Genomic DNA, 18,179 nt, shown 5'->3' on the forward strand with positions numbered 1-18,179 from the left:
TCAGGGCAGGGGCAGACATGGAGGCCCAAGTTCACTCCTGCAGCAGAGTTCTGGGGATGGGCTGACACCATGTGCTCCTCCTGGATGCCTTTGGTGCATTTGGTCACCATATCATCATATATTTAATTGAAGGTGAGTGCCAAACATCACGTCATCCTCAGAGTCCACAAACTGTAATCCAGCACACCTCACTGCCGCTGCACACTCTGGCTTCTGTCGCCTTTTTGTACCAGCTAACAAAATGGTTTTCTTTTCATATTCCAAGCCAGCTCATGTTACCCCTGTGGCCACAGGATTTTTAAAGTCCTGTCAATCTAGAATTCTCTTCTTCCAGCCAAAGTGCACCTTACCTCCTAGTCAAGAAAATGATATTGTTTAAAATAATTTCCATTTTTGCCAGTATAACATCTCACTTTCTTCTTTGTAACCTGATTTGTAGAATGAATCTTAAAAGCCCAGATAAAAGGAGGACAAAATGACTACTAAATCAGAAGTACAAGAAATATATATGTATTTTTATATATAGTAAAAAATCCAGTCTCTACTAGCTCTGATTTAATAACAAATAGCTGATGCCCTTCCTTTGTTTTTAGGATACCATAGAGGATTGATAAGATGTTGTGTACAGGAGATAAGAGACATTTCCATAGCAGGTAAAAACCTGCTGGGATCTGAACAGATCACATTGTCAAGAAATTGGACTCTTTACCCACCTATACTATAAAAACTAGGCAGTTCTACTTGCCTGCTTACAATGGTATAATTTCTATTTGTGAGAGATCCTTCCTTTCCCTTTCTCCAATGCTGCAGCAAAACCTTGGATTCTGACATCAAGCCAGCAAGCAATATTAGTCTTTGAGACAGAGTTTGCAAAACATTAATGAAATCAGAATGAGACTGCCGTTAGGCTTGTTGCCTTGAACAATGGAAGTGAAATTCAAAGTGGAGGGAAAAGAAAGGATTTTCTCTTAGCTAAAATCAAATAGTTGAATGCATTTTTCACAAATTAAAGCATTTTAAACACTATTTACTACAGGCTTTTCTATTTCCACGAGTCTAGTGATAACGGATACCAGGAGGAAACTATTAAAAGCAGCTAAGATAAACTAGCAGGTAAAGAATTCCTTACAAGAATTTTATTCAGCCAGGTAAAAAAGCCTTCTACCAAAGACAGGAAAACTAAAAGGGCCAAGAGAAAGGAAGGATGTGTAGAAGAGGAAAACAAAGAGAATTGTACGTAAGAAAACAGGAGAGAGAATATCTGGAAAAATTCACAATGCTTTTCCTCAGGAAACAGCATTTATCAACCAGTCACAGAAATTAATTTCAATGATAATTGATTATTCATTACCTTTCTGTGGCATGCTTTGCTGTTAGCAGTGGCCCACACCTTTGCCAGTGCCCCGGTTCTGGATTGGGACTCCTGCCTGTCTGGGGAGCCACACTGGCCATTTCAGGAGCCTAGGCTTTCTCAAAGAGTGAAACACAACCACCTTTCCAGAAAAAAAAACCTCTGTGGGCTTTTTTTCAGGTTTTGAAAAGGCCCCTTAAACCTTCAAACTAAAGACACATGCATATTGTGATTGCACATATTCCCTCCAGGTCTGAATGCAGACCTAAGAAGTATGACCATCTGTAGGGTACCATAATAGAGAAGAACATCATAAAGTCAGGTTTGATAGGTGTTGGGTGAGAACTGGTACCTGAGAAGTTAATTCAAGATGGATACACCTTTTCCTCTCTCCATTAAAGTGAAAGGGAACAGATTTTCAATCCTGCCTAGATTAATTTTTTATTTTCTTTTTTTAAAGCACAGTCCTCACTGCAAATCAATGAAATCTGTATTCCTTAGCTACCTGACACACCTAGAAGTCCAATACAAAGTAACTTAGAGATTTTATTCTGTAACATTTTATCTCCCTCTTTTCTTTACAGGGGCAAGGGCTTAAAGAGGACAATCAACAGCTACTCCTGGGAATTAGCAATGACATTGTCAAAAAAAAACCCCAGCTTGTTTTCCTCCTTTTGATATGCAGACATAATTTCTGAAGTGCCAGTAGTATGTCAAAAAGCCATCAGACAGATGCTCACCCAGCCCTGACAGGCTGCTGGAACCTGAGCTGCTAGAGCTGCATCCTGAGAGAGATTGTACCTGCTTGGAACAGGCTGCCAGCTTAACCCTGTCCTTGCTGATGCTAAAATCAGTATTAGGACGAGCCCAAACGTGGTATGACAGGAGACAGGTTGCACCCTCACTATACTAACACAAGACAATAGGCATTCGGGTTTGTATCTCACCCTTTGGTGGCTGCAACTAAAAGGACTAATTAGTTACCTAGAGCATATGCTTACACATCAAAAATAACTTTACAGTGCCTGGCACCGTAAATCTCTGCAAAGCTGACAAAAACAAAACAACTAGCATTTAAATTAAAAAGGAAAAACAAAATAACAAAGAGCAGCCCACAGTCTGTACCATATTCATTGCCATATTCAAAGAGAGGAGTCCTACCTTTCCGATCTTTGAACAAGATTCCAATCAGCACGCTGCGTCCAAGACTATACACTGAAGAATCTGCTAATACAAAACAAAGGGAGAGGGAAAAAAACCCTGAAAACACTTAATTTTTGCTGAAAAACAGTTTTTAGCTAAAAAAACCCCATATTTTAGCTATGTAGTCTATCATACAAAGACAAAAATGCATAAACATATCCATACAGTCATCTGTGTAAGAAGGTGTGTCTGCATATAACACACACTATGCATGCATCAATGTATTTATAAACAAATCCACAGAAGTTTATTACCTATTCATTTTAATTCATCCAGTGTAATTCTGCAGCATTGCTACAGATCTTAATCTACGGCAGATAAAATCCAAAAAAAAAAGCTTCAGCATAAAGGTATAACTCTCAAATTCTCAACAAGCAAACAAAGCTGACATTTTTTTAAATAAAATCATTACCAGCTCATATGCTGCCATACCACAAAAGCCTATCCTTAAATAACTGCTGCATAATCATTCTCCCGGAGTGTTGTTATCCATCGGCTCGCTGCCGAACTCCAGCCAGACGCAGTCTGCAAGCCACCAGCTTGTAGCTAACCATGTGCACGTCAGGAAAAGGAAAACTGCAAATCAGGAAAAGTCCCCGCAGTGGTGAAAAGGAAAAGAGGGTGAGTGGGAGAGGAAGAGGGAGTTCACTGGCCACAGAAATTTCGAGAATGACGACGAGCCAGCCAGCTCCGCCATCATCCACTTACAATAGGATGCTGCACCTCGCGGCTGCTGAAGCAGTTTGTCAAGGGGTTGCTGGTATCAAATGCCTGACAGGCATTTTAATTGCATCCAACCAAGTGTGTCCCCAGGAATCGGGCCTTTAATCCTATGAATATCATCAGCTGGTTTCTTTTGTGCTGCTGCCAGACACACACAAGCCTGCACTGCACGCAGGCAGCGACGCACCCGGGTTCTGCCGTGATGCTGATCCAAATCCCAAGCAGGGTTTATGGATGGTACATGCCAAAAAGGAGGTCTGGAGGGATTTAGTATTTTCTGCTTTACAGATCAAGAAGGAAATTTGCTCTCCTCTTTTATTTTTCTATCTAGTGCTGTTCACGTGTTGGAACCAGCTTCACTGTGTTATTTGAGCCTTGAATTTGCTTATTCACACCAAGGGGAAATAAAACCAGGCAAAATGCAGAAATGCTGCAGGACTGTGGGGGCAAGCGAGGACCCTTCTGGACTAATACAAGATTATAACAGGGCTCATTGCACAGCTCAGCTCAGAAACAAGTTCTTTCTGAAGTGAGGATTTTAGTTTTACTGCCACTATTCAGTTGTTGTGTCTGCTTTGATCTCATCTCCTTATTCCAAGGCTTTCTTCAGGACAATATTAATCTCAGTAGGAAAAGGAACCTATGAATTCAGAAATCACCCCATGTTCTGTAAGGAGATGGAGTGTTAAACAGCTCAACTGGGGAGGGATAGTAAAGGAGTACAGAAACATAAATGAATTTTTAAAAAGAATATTAGACAAACTAAAAGATGAACTGGTTTGTTTTCAAGCATTTTAAGTTTGCAATGAAACAGCATACACAGCAAATAAGCAGCCAGTTTGGAGTAACCAATGAGCCCCGGACTCTTAAGGACTGAAGACAAGATTAAATTTCCCTGCCCTTAGGACACACAAGTCATCTAGGCTCACTTCCCAGCAGTAAGCCAGTGTTTCCCAGTCCCTGTGACAGCAGAACACCTGACAGGGAAGGCTATCAACAGGAAAATGAAACATCTCCCTACCACAAAATTTTTGGGAGAGGTCCAACAAACCCCATTTACGTTTGAGTGGACTAGGGGGCTTACAGGAAGGAGTAACAAATTTCCCATTGATCTCCAGGGGTTGTCTCCCAAAATTTTGGGGGTAGAGGGATGCAAAGGGAATCAATTCCTTTCTGTCTTCCCCCACAACCACAGGATGACTTCACACATCCATCAACCGTTGCATCAAACAGAAATTCCACCCTCGCTGCTATAAACAGATCTTAGTAACTTTAGAGCATCTGTCCTGAGCTGACAGTTCTTCCCCACTCTCTCAGCCACCAAAGCAGTGAGGAGGATGAGGAAATGGAGGAAGGTAGGCTGTATGGGACAAGGATGACAGTGGAGCAAGTACCAAATGGCGGTAAAAAGGCCTTTTGGAAGGAACAGAAAAGAACAAGCGTGGCACTAGCACAGTTCTTAGACCTTTCCTCTGAAAAAGCCTCCTGTGACTCATGGGAAGGGGTGCCTGCTGCTGCCAAACCTCCCACTGCAGAGATCATCCTCTGCAGAAACCAAGGAAACCCTAATCGTGCCTTGTCTTCCTTAGCTCCACCATTCACCAGTTGCTTGTTCACTGCCTTGCTATGATCTCTCCCTCACTTCTACAGCTCCCCTTCACCAGCCAACATAACCAGGAGCTCTGGGAGGTCCCAGCAAAAACACCGTGGAGCTGGGATGGTGGAAGAAGTCCTCAAAAGTGTCCTGTAATTTGTCTCAGAGGTTCCTAAGAGAAATCACATGGCTCACAAGGGATGGATAAATATTGCCAGCCTGTGTCCTACACCTTGGAGCCTAGGGATGAATCTTCAACCAGCTACCCAAATCACCTCCAGTCTGCCCATGCAAGCATTTCCAGAGACACAATCTGCTGAAACAGACCATGGCAAATGGTTTCATCTTAAGATACTGCAAATAAAAAACATCTTAATCATCAAGTTTGTTCTGCCTGCCCTGTGATATATGTTTTCATACCTATAAAAATACTTCTGACAAAAGGCATTGGAGGAGACAGGGATGAAAAGCCTAATCCACAGACAGATGCTGGAACACACAGAACACACAGCCCTGTCTGAGATTAAACCTCATTTTTACCTGGCTTACTCACAGAAGTAGGAAATCACACCAATGCATCCCAACACAGTGAAAATACAAATGTAAGGAAGTTGGCAAGTCAAAATCCCAGAAATCATTAAATTATATTTTCAGCACTGTACTTCTCAAAGAGGAGTAAAGACATTTACAATCTCAGTAAAGGAGATGGTGAGACTGTGACTGAGGCCTGATCTAAACTTTAAAAGATTTTGCTGGTTCAGGTGGGTTTTATTTCATTATCACATTCACATGAGATAATGAACTCCATTTCAATTTACTGTCCAGCTGCATACTGGGACCCTCTGTGCAAGAAGACAGCTGCCATTATAAATTACAAGAGCCAAAACCCTAAAGAGATAATGAGGAGGTAGGGGAGGAAAGAACAATCACCAATTTGTGTTTTCCCAAGGTCACACACAACTTTTGTTCCCAAATAAAGCAAGATGCTGCCACAACCTCAGCCTAAGGTTTTTAAGATCTAAGATCTTTATACCCAAATTACTGCTGAAGCCATGCAACCAGTGTTTAACAAAGGACTTGTGGCTTGGTTGCTTCCTTTTTAGCAAAGGCTGGATGAACATTTTATGCAATGCCTAAAACAGTTTCCAATATCATCAGTGATGTAGATTTAGAGGTATAGGTCTACTGAACAGGAACTGCACCACTGGTAAAAATAGCCCTGGAACAGGGAATTTTCTTTTTATTCGCTATTGTCTTAGCACTTGAAACAAGGATGGCTTCCTTCTGGAGAGCTTGAGAGGAGACAAATGCTTCACCACACTCTCTAAATATCTTCCGATCTTCTGCAGTAGTAATAAACGTCAGATTACCTATTTTACGATCCATTTGAGGGAAAAACTTGCTTTTATTTTTTTTCCCCTTCTCAAGGCAAGGGCAAAACAAAATAGAAGAGCATTAACTAATTCTAGAAAAACAGATGCAGTTTAGCACACGAGGGCTATGTAGTGAGGAAGGCTGTAAGGCTGGAGTCACTCTTCCTCTCTGAGGTTACTGACAAAACAGAGGATGGATGTGGAGCAGTTATGAAGAGCCACAGGCTGAGTAAGCAGCCTCTGCAGGTAACAAGGATTTCAAGGCAGGTTAGAAAGTTTCAGGATACAGGGGGACCCTGGTTTTGTTTTTAGTCTTCTTCTCCAAGTAGAAGCATGCAGGAGCTGATCTGCCCACCTCATGCAGCCAGTCCAGAGCCCTTTCAATCATATTATTTCCTTTACACCAGTGGTGCCACCAGCTTTGTATCCATAGCAGATCCCAATATCTTCACAGGACTCATCTGTCCTTCCTCCCAGACTACCAATAAAACAAATCTGTACTGGTGACATTACCCTTTCCCAGCATTCAGCCAAAGTCATCCCCTCACGCTGACTATTGTGGCCAGCTCTCTTGCACCCATGGACACACACCTGCTGATACAACATGAGATTCTGTGCAGCATGATTTTATAAACTAATCTTCAAATCCCAGGCATATTATGGCTTCTCTTCCCCCTACTTCATTTTATTTGTTTTAAACATTTCACACAGATAATTTCAGGCTCTCTTTTGTGAATCCTATCTGACTTTCCTCAGCTAAGGAATTGATACATGGAATATCTAGAAAAGGATTTTCTATTTCTCTCCGTGCCACCATGTCACTAAAATCAAGCTGGAAGATGTAGGATATTCAAATACTCCCAGGTCTGTTTTTCAGAACAACCAGTTTCAGAACTGCACTTAACCTTTTGAAGTTACCAAATTCTTTGGCTGCCTGAAGAAATCCTTTAATTTCTAGCTTGACCAGTGACAACAAATAAATAGGAAAGAAAAATCCTTGAAATGTGTTTGTTAGTCCCTAAACCTTGTATGTGTATGTGGCAGAGATACTAATAACAAGCTTTTGTATAGTTACCCCAAAATAAACCATCCTCTCTGTTCTGGGTACTGCATCTGGGGAGGAACAGCTTGTTAAGGGGAACTCTGCCTGTTCAGCCTGCTGTTTCTGGGGTGCTAGTATCACTGACAGCTGGGCAAAAATAAACACTCCAACCTCAAAATCCATCCACAAAGAAAAAGCAAAGAGAAGAGTGAGCAATCACACCCCAATTTTTGACATGGCAGAAGCAAACTTCCATCTCAGAGAATCACTGAAACGTTATAAAGACATTTGATGTGTCCCAACTGGTACAGTCTAAAAGTGCCTTGTTCCTGCACTGCTTCCTCAAGACCCCCTGAATTTTCAGTTGATTCCCTGTGTCCACAATATCAGAAGTAATTGATAGAACCAACCCTGCTGCAGCAACCAGTGCCACCTGAGAGTGCCGTGACTTTCCTGAAAACCAGATCACTGCACACATCCAGGAACACAATGGCTTTGAAGGCTGTGAGACAGACCTGTGCAGGCAACACTGCATTAGTGGGAGGCTCAAAGATGATATGAGTGAACACACAGCCCTTGTCCTGATGCTGACCACATGACAAGCTGTGCATCAAAGAGAAACACCAACTGTTTTTCCATCCTATCACACGGTTTATGACTAAGAAAATACTGCAGATAGAATCTGTACCACTTGTTCTCACCTTTTCTCGCTCCTGGCCTACCAGTGGGGTGATGAGTCAAGACAAAATCTTGCTTACTGTAAAATATCACAGCTACTGTACTAGAATTTATTAATACATCAGTTTTTCCTTCACTTAATCAGGTAACCTAATGCTTTTAAATTGTCATGTCATAACTTTTAACAGAAGTCTTAGCTGTTATTCTACATTAAATTTATAAATAAATTATTCTAAACTAATGAATCATTTGATGAAGCAGATTTTGAAAAACATGCAATTAAAATATAAACAAAGCTGGCACGGCCTTAAAGACCTATAAAGCAGTAACTGCAATGCAAAATACACAGGTTTATCTGTTTGTCTAATCATAGGTTTTGGATAGTATTTCAATTCAAATACCATTTATATTTAGGAAAATATGGGTTTTTTTTCAGTCAATAGGACATTGTTATATAGTTCATGCAGTACTGAAAATAGAAGTTCCCCTGAATCAGGTTGGTATCTGTTGCCTCTTCCAGTGAAAAGATATTTGCTCCTTAACTTAAAGATCAATCTTTTCACAGAAATATGTTCTCTAGCAGCTAAGTACTGCCTTCCTAAAAGCTGCCAGATGATTATTTTCTCATAGGTCCATACTTTCCTTCAAGAATTATTTTTTTTTATTTGGTTAGCTCAGCTAACTGCTGTTTCTCCGCAGCAAAACTAACCAGACAGGCAATATAAATTGCAGAAACATGTAGTAACATGTAGCACAATTGGTTTCAACAGCTTCTCACTTAGCAACACTTTATGTAAGGAAGGCAGTCAGGCAGAAAGGCATGGAAGAGCTCCCAGCAGCTGAGCCATGTGGAGGGGAAGCAGCTCTCTCCTCACCTCGCAGGAGAGACAACAAAAGCAGCCTTATGAGAATGCTGCTGGCTGTCAGCCTGACCCACATGGGCTCAATGTGGCACTGCCAGAATGATGTAACAGCTTATCCCCTCTTCACATGGGCAGCCAGGCTGAGCCTGGCAAATACCTGCCCTCCACAGACTGCAGGTTTCCAGTAAAACCAGCCCCAGGCAGCAGCCACTCTGACCTCTGAGACAAAGTCCTGATAAAGACCTTCCTCGTCTCCAGTGCACCTGCACCACAATTTGTACTTCTGCACACTCCTGCAGCATTTCAGACAAAGGTGAGGAGGGCTGGCAGCGTGCACTGCGTGTTACAGATACTGTCTTTGCAGAGGACCCCCTTGCAAGGGTTTCTTAATGGATTCTGACTATCACATTTACTGTGAAATGAACAGAGCAGATACTCTAGGCTAGTTCATTAGCTACTTATGATTGATTCTTGTTTTCATCATCATAAAAGCAGATTTCCTGTGGTTAACGCAATGATTCCAATTCCCTCTTTGCTTAGACACATTTAAGTCAGCCACTGCTCCACTGAATCCACAGCACTCACCACATCAAGACTAAAACGGGTTTGACGACTGAAGACTTGGATAACTTAAACACAGCTTTCATTCACCCTGGTCTCACACTACTGCCCACAACTATTTTTAAGCTGTTTGTACATGCAAATTACATCTCTCATCTGAGCCAGGTAGATGCCCCAAGGGTGAAAGGCAGTAGTTATTTCACAGCACTCACATTGTCCATGAGCTCAGGGTACAAAGGGTGCCACATCAAATCACCATCACCAGGGAGACTTTTGGAAAGTGTAATGTGATTATAGTCAAATCTAGTTTATCAGAATGGGGTGAAAAACATTAAAGTCATTAGACAAAAGGGATTTTTGGATAAATAAAGGACCTTGGAACTTATCTCATATACCTCAAGGGACGTGACCTTCTTTGAGATGAAGTAATGCTTTGATCAATGGCATTTTAGATGACAGGCCCAAACAGCAGTATGGACAGTAAGCCAGAATACTTCTCCTGCTGTTTCAGTGACTGGCACAGGACTTCTTGCTATAGCCATCCAGACACTGGTTTCAAAGGATGGTACTGTACAGCACAGAAGTGATCCCACAGCAATTTTAGGGCATCAAGGAGAATATGATCTGGATTTCAAGGGGGGAAAAGGCAGAAGGGAGGATGAAGAGAGCAGTTGTCAGTCTTGGCCCCTCTACCATCCTACCTGAGCTTTTTTGGAAGACTTGTATTCAGTTTGGCAGGGAACAGAAGCATGGACAGCTCAAAAGGTAAGGGTTTATGCTCTGTGCAAGGCTCTAGAGATACACATAACCAGAAAGTAAAGGCAGAATTAAGAGTTTAGCAGCATTAACAACAAACTCTACAAGTACATAGGAAGAGTATGCTAAGCTTTTTAAGAGACTGGATATTCAAATAAAAGTCATGCAGAAAACAGAGATAAATCCCATATAAATAAGGAAAAGCAAAACTGAGAATATAATCAGAAAAACTAAGGAACAAACTGAATTATGATTAGCCAGGACCAACAGTGAGCAAATACTGTATATGATTGCTTTAAAAAGAAGGAGAACTTCAGTTTAGAATAGGAAAGAGCAACTTAAGAAACACTCAAAACAAAGCAGATGCAGCTTAGAAAGTTGTGTGGATCCTCCCTGACTCAAGAAGAGTATTTCAGACTTCAGAACAAAGCAGACAAGAGTCTGCTTTATCTTCACAAACATCTTCCCAAACACCATACTCTCTCTTGAGAGGTCTCTTGAAGCTGTGGAAAATTACAAACTAACCAGTTAAATGCTATCTTTGCAAAGGTTTTGGAAAAAATAAACCAAGTAGTGTACAAGTACCTAAATACCTACAGGGTAAGAGCACAACTTACAAAATACTTCTGGCAATATCAGTTTGTCAGTAACAAATGCCAACAAGCTCATCTCACCACTCCTGATTTTGCTTTTATAAAATTTGGGTTTCACCCCAAGTTAGGATGAGTTTGTCACAGGAAAGCGTCTCCAGCCAAGATCCTTGCAGCATACTGCACAGCAGCTCTCATAAGCAGGAAATCAAGGAAAAAAGGACTGAACAGCACCTTGAGAGACAAGGCCTCAAACACATAACTAGACAAATCAGGAGTAAGTAGCTTGGCAGTAGTTTGACAGGAAAAGGCTTACTGTGGGCAAAAAAAAGACAAATCACAGTTTTATTTGTCCTAATGGGGATGCTATCCCTAAAACTCTGGGATGATTATTCCATTTTTTTTCATGCTGGTGTCTCAGCTGGAGAAATGCCAAAATGTGGGGTTTGCACAGTAAGATAGATACTGGCAAACTGGGGAGAGCCCAGATAAGCAAAAGGAAGAGTTTGGGAAAACATTCTTCTAATCTTTCCTTGTAAAGCACATGTTTTCAGATAGGTTTCTCTAAAGCACAGAAAAGCCAAGCACTAACAAAAATTTTTCAGATAATATAATTTTTGAAGATGAAGGAAGAAAGCAATTACATTCTAAATCAATGGGGGGATGGGTGAGGAGGATCAAGGAGGGGGGAATAAAAGAGTAATTCACTGGGCTAATTAAAAGCAAATCTCTGTGTGTGTGTGGTGTGTGTGGTAACTAAAACCCCTGCTATGAGGAAAGTTAAACTATTTATTTTTATACAAAGAGCACCAGGAGCAGTGCCTAGACAGGCTGGCATCCTCCTTGAAGAGAGTAAGGATCCTGTTGTCCTGCAGGCATCTAGTTTCTCTAACTGGGCAGCTGGTACAGCCTGCAGCAAAATTTACCTGGCCACAGGACTAACTTACACCGCCTTCTCTCCATCCTGCCCAAGCCTAATGGGAATTGCTGGCACAGAGTACAGCACTGCTCCCTCCACACCTTCCTAATCTGGGCCAGCTGGAGTGCTGGGAATCTCAGCCCCAATCTGCCATTCAGGTCCTGCAAAGCCTACAGCTTCAGGGAGCCTGGGGCTGATAAAGGAATTCCAAGGGGAGCTCCTACAGGGCTCCCACTACATCAGCTCAGTCTCTCAGAGGACAAGGCCTGCAGTTCTTCCACATGAAACCCACCTGCTCCTTCCCTCTTTACTGCTGGAGGACCTCAGTGGGGTGGAGAGGGCACCAAGGCTGGCCCCTGACTCTCCACAATGCCATTGAGATTGTACTTTAGGATCTGGAGACAACAATTTTACTGGGTCTGTGACCTGCCATCCCCCAGACTTCCTCCTGGTCCACAGGGTGCAGCTCAGATAAAGGTGTCTGACCACTTATTAACACCACCGTAAAGACTGAAAAATAAAGATGTTCCAGCATTTGCAAGAAGGCTCCCTACCTCTTTTTAGAAGGTTTTAAAAACCAAGTTAGTCTTTGGGGCACAATGGCTCCTATATTTGAGGAAAAATCCCCATGCAATGATGCAGAACCTGTGAGTGAGAAACCAGGAGAGAAGCACTATTAAGAAAGACCGCAGAAGGAATGAAGAGGAGAGAATAAATGGAATAACTAATACACATTTGCTCCAAGGTTCTCTCTGCACCAATTGGCAAAAAGAATACAACTGAATCATTAATAATTGAAGGAACTTGAAGACAAAGAGATTTTATCCAATGTTAAAGGGATGAAAGACGGCTGTAATGAGAATTCTGATGATGAAATTATTTGCAGAGGAACTGGGAAGGAGGAGGTTATATTTTAAAGAAATGGTTCCTTTGTAAGACAAGAGCCATCATTCTCATTACTAATGCAGACAGACACATCTGAAAGACCTTATTCAGCTGGTAGTGTCACCAAACACCCTTCTGGACACAAGCTCTTCACTAACAGTAGTAAACAAGGACAGGAGACTGCTGTAACAAAATATAAAGTGTCACTTGTTTATTCTTTTTAGCCTCATAAATCATTTAAGGATGAATATTAACAAGCACCCAGTTTTCTGTGCCTTTCTTAACTGATGATTCTCTGCACATAGTTGATGGGAGCTTGAGCTTTCACTGCATTTGGAAGTTGGCCCTGTAGACCAAGTCAGGACCAACATCAGAAACAAAACACAGGGGGTGTCCCTTCTTAGGAGCTGAAGCTTGTACAGAGGAATTTCCACTGACACCATCAGCACTGGAGTCATGTCAGCCTCTAGTTCAAGGCCTGGAGTTTTGCACAAGACAGTTCCTGAGCAAACAAACTGTGCTAAGAGACAAACAGCACATTAATTTTACTGGCTTACTGCCATATTTGAGGGGAAAGATGTTAATGAAACTCAGTAAGACTGAAATGCATTGTTTTTCTCATAAAGAATAAAAAGCAATTCAATTTCAAAAACAGACAGGAATCAGACTAGATAAATTTCTTAAGAGGAGGAAAAATCAGAAACAAAGAAACAAAAAGGAAAAAAAACCAACAAAACCAAACAACAAAAAACCCCCATAAAACCAATGCACAACTCTGCATCATTTACAGAAAGGATTACTAGAATCCTACCCTGAACCAAAAGCTCATGTTATCAGGGTAACCAACTCCAAATTAACTACTGATCCCCTAAAGCTATCCTTGCAAACCCCAATTGTGGCAGTGCAAATCACAAAGGCCTTTTCAGATTCACGCTGTAACATCATCACTCACCACTGTTAAGTCAATGAAGAAGAACTAGTCCACTTTTCTGCAAGGAGGTATGACAGAAAATGCAACACAGCATGGCTCAACCTGTCTGAAGCCTCACCTGAACAGAAGCCATGAACAGAAGGGTGTCCTCCTGCAACCCTTCACACCTCAGTGGGACTTCTTCCAGCTCCACACAAAGGTATTTTCTGGTCTGCTGGCTTTGCTCAAGTTATCTTCCACCATCCCCTGAATATCCCCACTGCCATCAGCAGGATGGCTGGAGCTGCAACAACCACTCCCCCAGGTGAGTGTGGCAGAATGGATCCCACAGATTCTGTTCTTAGCTGTCACCTGGCTGCAGATACATGCACAGAGCCACAAAAGCCCAATAAACAGAATCCTGTTTTTGAGGAAACTGTGCTTTTTGTGTTATTTTTGAGCTGCTGGGGATCTTGTTAGAGGTGTTTTCCTCATAAAGTGTTAGTCTCACTTTTGTAAACCCTGGATTTTGGGCACTATGCTATTTTCTTGAGTCTCTCTGAGATTCTCCCTTTGCAGAACTTGCACTTTACCTGGTAGAGAGTGCAAAGGAAGCTCCAAGGGCAATTCCCTCCACCACCCTCAGTACTGCAAGTCTGTACCAAAGACATACACTTACCTCCTACAAACTGACTTCAGATTATAAAGCAAACCCCAAATCAACTCAAATACAACAAACTTGGGATGCAACTCTCTTGACAGCAGAAGTTACAGTTTCCTAATATTTTGTACTACCTTCATTAATCATTTTCGCTTTCCGGTCAACGCAAACCACGAGCCTCGGAACTTGCAACTGGCAAAATCATCCCTCAACATTTCATTGCTTACACTCAGATATAAATCTTCTGCCTGACAGAACTTTCATAGGACAAGAGATTAATGAAAAAGGAATGGGTTTTTGTTATAGAAATTATACTCTATTCACTGCATATGTGAGGTTTTTAAGAGACTGTGTGTTGATTTGGAAACTACCAATCCTCTCTTTGACTTAATCTCTTACTCTTTCGTATTCAGAGACAAAATTTTGGAGAACAGAGAAAGAAATATCTATTTCACCTCTTAATAAAAGGAACCATGAAAATTTATTAAAACTCAACAGTTTTAGTAATAAAAATACCCGGGGCCACACTAAAATAACCAGCCTTCACCAGCTGACAAAACCTGTACCTGCTGCAGAGAGCTGCAGGTCAAGAGTCAGAAAATTCACATCTGGTAAAGCTGCCTGATCCTTTATTAACTTGTGATATTACCCCAGGATATTTTGGTTCTATGCTACAAGAAATCTATGTCATCGGTTAAGCTGTAAGAGTTCTATTAAAATTCATGCTAAATGTTTCTCCAAGACCATTCACTGATTACATCTGAGTGCTGAGCTCTGACCACTGCAGTTCTGGGCAACAGTTTTCTTCCAGCCCTTTTTATTCCCCTAACAGATTGTATTTGGTGATCCTCATTTCCAGCTGCTGCTCCCGCTTAGTCCAGCAGGAGGGGGCCCTGATGAAACCAACTTTCTCATATTTTCTTCTGCCACTGTTCCCCAATCTTACATGCACAGGTCTCTACTCCAATTTCTTCTTCAGCCTCTCCTGAGGGCAGGGTTCAACATTAAAGAGGCAAGTCACTGAAAGAGCACGTGCCAAGGTTCAGTGAAAGATGCTGGCTGGACCAAAGGTCTATTCTTTCCTTACATCTTTGGAGAGCCTTAAGAGCATCTTATCAGTAAAAAGACATGTCTGCACATATCCCATATACTGACTGGCAAACACACCAGCTGTGTCCCACTGTGTTGGTTTTGCATGGCCTGGTTTTTGGTAGCAGTGTGGGAGGGAGAGGGAGGGCTGGTTGGCAGGGATGTGTTTCTGAGAGAAGCTGCTGGAAGCTTCCACCATGTCCAGCAGAGCCAGTCCCCGATGGCTCTGAAGATGGACCTGCTGCTGGCCAAAACTGTCCTAATTAGAGAGGTTGGTGAAGTCTCTGCGATAACATATTTAAGAAGAAAATCAAAACAAAGTGGGGGACAGTTTTTTCTTTCAGTCAGAGAAGAGGAGGAGGTGAGAACATGTGAGAGAAACAACAAGGCAACACCAGGGTCAGTGCAGAAGGAGGGGCAGGAGGTGCTCCCAATCCTTATCTCAACTGAGGAACCCTTTGTTAATATTCTTTCTCTCTTCCCTGCCCAGCTGTGGCAGAAGAGGGTGAGTAAGCAACTTCTGTGAGTGCCCAGCATTTGGTCAGTGTCAAACCACAACACTCACCCTTCCCAAAATCCAAAATACTCTCTTACTCTAGAGTTTAACAGGATCTATCAACAATTAAACACAGTTAAACATTGTGAATATTTAGAAGCATTAAAAGCTTTTGGGAAAAAACAAGGAAAAGGCATGAGCTTAGCTTATCTGATGTCTGCTTCTAGAGGCCCTTCCTAGGGGTCACACCAGATGCTTTCAGGTAAGAAAACATCTTCTTCTCCTGAGAGATTTAGGATAATTCTGAACTGTTTCTGTACTATAAATATAGGAGCAAATGTAAGTAAATTTGAAATTAGATAAATGTGTAATACACTCAATGCTAACACTTCCATTTTTTCCATCTTTTTTCCCTTGTTCTTCAACCTGTTTGCTGAAATTTATAAAATTCTCTGACTTTGGCTTTCATCCATCTCTTAGAGTACCTTAAAACCTTTTTCCTTGTCTCTTTTCATTCCCTTGAACAAGGGAGAAACCAAGTGTGAAAACATTCTCTATATAAAGCTATATTTTATTAATAAGTATAAACACATGCATTGGTTCAAACTGACTCCAACATACAGCCAAGACAGAAATAACTGGCAACTATTTTATTTTGTAATGCCTTGCTAGAAATTATTTTACACTTCAGTAATTTGAAAAAAACTCACTGTGACCTGAAAATGCTTTCTACCCTGCGACATGTGATCAGCAGACAAACGGAAGGCAGAGTGTAAAGGCAGGTATCAGCTGAAGATAAAAAATCTCCTTACTGCATGCCTCTAATATCCAGGAGCTTGCCATATGACAGAGAACTTGGAGAGTAAGCTAAACTAAAGAGCTTAAGGCACTTTTTTGTGCTTTCATTTTATTTTTATTCGACTACCACTCTACATGTTGCTATTTCATTTCTGTGGCTCAAAGGTTTTGCCCCTTTAAAAGACCAAAAGATTCTCTCATCCTGAACTAATCTTTCATTCTTGAAAAGCACTGGGCTGAATCTCCTTATTTCCCCTGGGTATACCAAGGGTAGGAACAGCTGCTCCTTGCCTATACTGCCCAGTCAATTATTCTTATTTTCCTTCTGAAGCCCACAAAGACTCCTCAGTACTGAAAGCTCTCCCAGTGTGAGGGCACCTGCTAAGAAATTAATGCATGAGACAAAATAATGGGTGGGAGGAGGAAAGGGGCTGAAAGGCACCAAGAAGCTCACTGGAACCAGAGGCAACAGCTCAGCCCAGCTCCTGCATCTCTGCTCTGACTTCCAGAAACTGGGCGAGAATTTCTTCAACCCAGCTTTACTACACATTTGGCCTTTCCTACCCAATAGCAGGGCAAAAGATTATTGTATTGTTTCCATTTTGTGTACACAGTAGCAGCTTGAGACCTGAGTTCCAAATCAGCCCCAGGACCCAGAGGTTCTGCATTCATACTTGTACCAGCTCACTGTTGGTGTGTGTAAATAGAGATGGACAATGCCTGCCGGCTGCAGGTGAGGTGATGTCTCAGTGGGGACCTGCTGAGGCACTTCCAGCTGGTACTGCATGACACAGAAATTCTCTGAGAACAGCACTGTGATTTGGCTGCCACAAGATCCTTCCTCACACCTCCCAGTCCATGTGGAGGGTGAGCAGGAAAGAATCCAAAGAGGATGCAGCTTGAAAATTGAGAGCAAGTGCTGTACGGACTGCTCCTAGAACTAATACACACAAAAAATTCAATGAAATAAAATCCCTATAAGCAAAGAGCAGTTGGGTCCAAACAAGCTCATGCTAAAATAGACCAAGAATGTCTCTAGCAGTCTCTCTAAGTGAAAGAAAGCAAAACCCCTGGATTCAGACAGGTGTCTTCAAGCTCTTAAAAGCTATAGAAAGACTAACCCAAAGAATTCATTAAGAGAAGAAAAATGGATTTTAAATAAAAGATTTGTCTTACCTGAAGATTCAGAGAACCTACATTACAAGAAGTGAAGCCCAGCCATACACACAGGTCCTGCTGAAAACCTGGCTGCTCTCAGGGAAGAGCTGATCTGAGCAAAGGCTGACCTTAGGGACCAGAGTTTGGGGAGAGAGGGGTGGGGCCTCTCATCTTCCCGATGAGATCCCAGCAGGAGCAGAGGCTCCAGTTGAAAAGCCCATCTTTGGCCAACATGGGACACACATGCAGAGCAAAGCCCAAGCTGACAAACAGATTCACTCAGTCGCTGGCTGCTGATGAAGCACGGTGCCATCTGCTTTACTCTGTCCTTGGAGGGCTGTTGCAGAAAGGAGGAAAGCAGCCTGTTTGCCACACTCCTGCTGAGGAGCCCAGGAATGGCAGGCTGCTCTGTGCAGAGAGGAGCTGCCCCTTCCCCAAAAGTATCTGTGTGGAAGGGACCAGGGTGCAGGGCAGGCAAGAGAACGGAGGGAACGAGACCAGAAAATAGGTGAGGAAAGCAGCCAGGTGA

General features: G+C 42.1%; 1 protein-coding gene across 39 annotated transcripts in view; it reads right to left on the minus strand.

The window, feature by feature from the left end:
* MAP2 (microtubule associated protein 2) overlaps positions 1–18,179 on the minus strand; it is a 173,211-nt gene that overhangs the window by 124,929 nt on the left and 30,103 nt on the right. For 27 of the 39 annotated variants that reach the window (XM_015635047.1, XM_015635046.1, XM_015635044.1 and 24 more), the window contains exon 2: positions 2,513–2,575. The exons of 1 other annotated variant lie outside the window; for it this stretch is intronic. The gene's annotated coding sequence lies outside the window, so the exon portion shown is untranslated. Of the gene's footprint in view, positions 1–2,512; positions 2,579–2,808; positions 2,928–2,966; positions 3,192–18,179 lie in introns of those variants that run through there. 11 more of the 39 variants (XM_033516013.1, XM_033516008.1, XM_033516010.1 and 8 more) reach the window with 7 other exon arrangements.

This window comes from Parus major, chromosome 7 (assembly GCF_001522545.3).
Source record: "Parus major isolate Abel chromosome 7, Parus_major1.1, whole genome shotgun sequence".
Classification (NCBI taxonomy): domain Eukaryota; kingdom Metazoa; phylum Chordata; class Aves; order Passeriformes; family Paridae; genus Parus; species Parus major.